Source organism: Helicoverpa armigera, chromosome 6, assembly GCF_030705265.1.
Source record: "Helicoverpa armigera isolate CAAS_96S chromosome 6, ASM3070526v1, whole genome shotgun sequence".
Classification (NCBI taxonomy): Eukaryota; Metazoa; Arthropoda; class Insecta; order Lepidoptera; family Noctuidae; genus Helicoverpa; species Helicoverpa armigera.
Genome location: NC_087125.1, coordinates 10,945,634 through 10,950,361, shown reverse-complemented (window position 1 = coordinate 10,950,361; position 4,728 = coordinate 10,945,634). Strand labels below are relative to the sequence as shown.

At 36.0% G+C, this 4,728-nt stretch overlaps 1 non-coding gene across 1 annotated transcript; it reads left to right on the top strand.

The window, feature by feature from the left end:
• The first annotated feature begins 2,888 nt into the window (after window positions 1-2,888).
• Window positions 2,889-2,962, top strand: Trnat-agu (transfer RNA threonine (anticodon AGU)). Its single transcript has one exon. It is a non-coding gene; the product is annotated as a tRNA-Thr (tRNA).
• Window positions 2,963-4,728: the final 1,766 nt, after the last annotated feature.

Below are 4,728 nucleotides of genomic sequence, written 5' to 3'. Positions count from 1 at the left end.
TATGTAAAGTAGGCAGGTTATATTATGATCGTAACTAGTTAGGTAACCGTGAGAACTGCGAGGTGCTAGGATTATTTGTTCGAGATTGTGTAAACTAGGGACCTTTTACGAGTCTGGTTATGACGAATGTATGAAATGGATTAGAATGCTGCGTATTTCAGCAGGATGTGATGGGATGGGAAAAGGCTATGCAGATGATGATATACATATACCTGTAGAAATAAGTATACGACTTTTGTATATTACATTATGTACACAGTCTAAGTATAACTACCGTTATTATACAGTAGGTAAAGAAGATAGTGTGAGATTCTATTTGTTCTATATTCTTCGTGGATGCCGTGTATTATTTTATTTAAATGGGAAAATAATTCTGAATCTCCTCCTTTTTGGGAAGTCGGTTGACAAGACCCAGAGCCTTGGGCCAGTCATTGATATTGTTGGAAAATACTTACTTACGTCGCAGACCTTCATACGAACACTTTTCAATATCAATCTAGGACATTTGTATAAAATAAAAATACACAAAATCGTGCACATATCATTGGTAATTAATACTTCTAATTACGAAATCGGTTAAACAGATATCTTACTTTTGCAAAAGCTTACTTATAATGAGTTTGCAAAACAGGTTAACTGCATAATTGTGAGCGATTATTATTTAACTTATCTTGGCCATATTTAGAGGCTAAACTTACGAAGTAACTATAAAGCTGCGGCTTCACTGAGGTGGAGACAAGCGGAGCTGAGAGGAGCAGAGCTATGAAAAGAGGCACGTGATTCCACTGAGGCGGAGATGAACGGAGCGCTTAACTATCTCCTTCGGCATTGAAGCGGAGCGGAGTCGAGATGTGGATTTCATGTGATATAATTGGTCGATCTCCATACGTCTCCTCTCCGCTCGTCTCCGCTTGACTGTTTCCATTGAAGTGGAGCGGAGACGAAATGTGGATTTCATGTAGGCAATATGATTGGTCGATCCCCACACGTCTCCTCTCCGCTCCACTCGTCTCCGCTTGACTGTTTCCATTGAAGCGGAGCGGAGATGAGATGTGGATTTCATGTAATATGATTGATCAATCCCCACACGTCTCCTCTCAGCTCCGCTCGTCTCCGCTTGACTGTGTCCATTGAAACGGAGCGGAGAGGAGATGCGGATTTTATGTAATATGATTGGTCGATCCCCACACGTCTCCTCTCCGCTCCGCTCGTTCCCGCCTCAGTGGAGCCGCAGGCTTATCTGGCTAAACGTTGATGTTAATAATCACTGCTTATCTACAAAGTGTTGCGTTAATATTTAGTTTAACAGCTGGTAATTGTAGGTTTTGCTTGTTTTACTATCGTTGTTACTTGCACTTCTTTTCCTACGTTTAAATGAGATTGAAAACTTCATTACCTGTAAAAAGGTTGTAAGTATTAACCTAATTTTATGGTAAGACTTAATTGATTTCCGCTGAGTACCTCTGTCTAGCTATTTTTGCTTTATCAGGCTTTTTACAAGCACTTATGAATTTTAGAAATATCTGTCGGTCGGGCTGTGCATTTTATGTATTTTATGTACAGATTTCATAAAATCTAATAAATATAATTGATAAATAAATTGAGCAAACATTGTAAGTTCGAGGTGAATTGCAAAATTGCATCATCTGCCAATAAAATAGCCATGCAGTTATTGCCTACCTGACCTCTATAACCTGAACATCTCGATAACCTTTGGGAAAACTGGTTGTCACACTTTTTGTCTTCTCAACAGCAGTCTTTACTGCCAAAGACAAATTGAACATAACTTCCTAGGCAGGCATGGAGGAAGAGGAACATGTCATGACAAAATAGTCAATCATCCTTCCACTGACGACCGATTCAAGCGTTGCTTAACTTTATGGTCGATAGACCTGGCTGTTACCTATTTAGTCAGCTTCTCAAGAAGAAACTTCTTTGGTGCTAAATCCCTAAACAATTTTCTAATCAAACAACGCCAACTACAAGTAAATTCAACCCTTGAAAACAAACATCTCTAACTTCAAAGTCCAACCAATAGTTTATTAGGATCGTGCACAATTTGACAGATGTTAAGCCCTCCGCCCCGCGCCATTATAAAATTACTACAATAAACTCGACCACGCACTTTACAGTGCTCACTTTAATAAAGCAATAATCCCCAGCTCTGTAATTACAGCCGTAATATTGATTATTACCAGTACGATTATTATTAGTGTAATATCCATTACTGGGCTTTATAACGGCTACAAAGTATGAGCGTGATTCGATTTAATTAATACATCGTACTTTGTTTATGCGGCGATTAGGGCAGGCTTTATCTAAATCTTGGTTTTAATGAAAATCGTAAAGTGAGTTCTAGCTTTCTAGTTGTTGGGCGTGGTTTTAAGGACTGATATTAAAAGTACTTAGGTATTTTATTGATTGAAGGTCGAAAAAGCAAGTTTATCGGATTAGGTACTTGATAAGATTAATTCATATCAATTTTGAAGTCAAAATTAACGTATGGGCAGTATGGAAATGTATCAAAGTAGGTACGTAATTTCGAGGCACGCGACAGCCGTTCGTTTCAAAATATTGAAATTTTATTTGATCTTTCAAGGATACATAAGTAAACACCATTTATCATTTTTGTATTTGTATTTGCAAACATTTTTTTTTTTCTAATTAGTTATTGAATCAGGTGACAATAATGTAAGTGTATAATATTTCAATAGGTACCCGCGGTTTCACCCGAGTCATGAAGGAACTAGTTTTCGTCTACGGGCTGTGTTACTAGGAAAATTCGTTGTTTGAATCCGAAATCGCTCGCTTTATTATTGTTTTTGGTCTTTTGATAAAAGCTTTAGGGTGCAAAATAAATAATCTTTAATTTCGAATGGCGAGACATCGGCGCCGTGGCTTAGTTGGTTAAAGCGCCTGTCTAGTAAACAGGAGATCGCGAGTTCGAATCTCGCCGGGGCCTTTGGTGTAATTAATATGTTTTTGAGAAATTTGTATATATATTTATTATTAAGTTATTGTAAAAAGTTTTTTGAGAAAGAAATGTTATTTTCTAACAATTTTAATTATTTGTTAGCACATATTTATTTTATAAAAGAGAATAAGTCTTGTATAAGAAACGTTCTCAGTAAAAGTTATGATTCCTGCATGATAGGTATTTTGTATGTGAACAAATGGTTGCTTTTGTAAACATAGGCAATTACAGTCAGTTATGAAATACCTAATAGTCATAAAAAGCTCCACCTAAATTAAAAAAAAAACTATTTCCATTCACATTTAGCAAACATTTGTATAATTTTGCTTTACCGACCAGCTATTAAAACAATTTAATTAACCAACTAATATAATTACGGCGTTAAATCCAAAAACAATACAAGATTCTTTTTATGATCTAGAAAATTTCAAAACTGCACGTCACGCGCCGTCGGCGGGAACAAACAAACTCGTAAACGGTAACAATAAAGCCTCCTTTTGAACTAGAACACACAATTTTACTGTGGCAACACAGCCTATCAAATTCTCTTTGGTCGTAAGAGAACCCCATTCACAGTGGGACACAGTGTACGATCGAGAGGCTAGCTGAAAAACGTCGATACCCTATAACAATAACAAGCGTAATCAAAATAATAAATGGCGGCCCAGGGCGGATCGCTTTTTGTGTCCAGTTATTTTTATTGGTGTTCAGTTAATTACATTCTTTGGCGAGGGCCTGCGCGCGCAACTTACGCGAGTTTAATTTTTTACCGGTAGAAATTTGTTGGTTTTGCCTACATCTTCATGAGCATAAAATTTTCATGGCCATCGTAAATGCTCTTGTCGGTTAAGAATTTAAGTTCAGTTATTAAAACAATCGGTATGCAAGTAAGAATATTTTACGACTTCTCAGATTATGGTAATGAAACTTAACTTAGTATTTGTTCACTATACGCTTTTTTAATTGGTAAAAGATGGGGCAGTTTTAAACTCTGTGCAAAGCCTTTTGAAAGGGAATAAACATAGAATACCTAATACCTTTCTTTCTTTGCTGTTTAACGTCTCTTTAACTCTCTCAAATCTCTTTCAAAATACTTAAGGTTTTAGTATTTTTTTTTCACATAATAATTATTAAGTTAGAATATTAACAAAATAATTCATGGAATTTGAAAGGCTCATGTTAAAGTACCAGATTTTTCACCACACAGATTTATGAATAATAAAAAAAAACAAAAATCAACCATCATTGCAGTGCAGTTACTTAATTATTTATAACCATCCATATTTGCGCGTCCCGTCGCCTTTATGCGCCCGCGTCGTTTTTGTCGCTCGATCACCCTTTATTGATTAAGCTATTTGGCGGACCGCGAAATTTTAATAGGCCGACTCTGTTTAAATACTTACGTGTCAATGTTTAATGTTTCAGTTTTAATTTGATGATTTTAAAGAACGGTTTAATTGGGGAACTGAGATGGTGGGAAATGTTTGGAAAGCGATTTAGTAAATGCTTTTGTAAATGTAAGCGAGAACATGCTTCTAAAGTATGTATTTGTTAGAAGTAGTTGTAACATATTTAAAAGACTTCATGATTGTATTTTTTTAAAACAAATAGATATTGGTGCTTAGGTATCCGTATTTCTTTTTTTTCAATTCTTTGATAGATGGTGTTGTTTATTGATTGTTTTTCGTGTCGTCGTGACCAAATCTTCAACGACATCAAAATCGTGTCAGCTGCACTGCACCTTACCTTCTTCC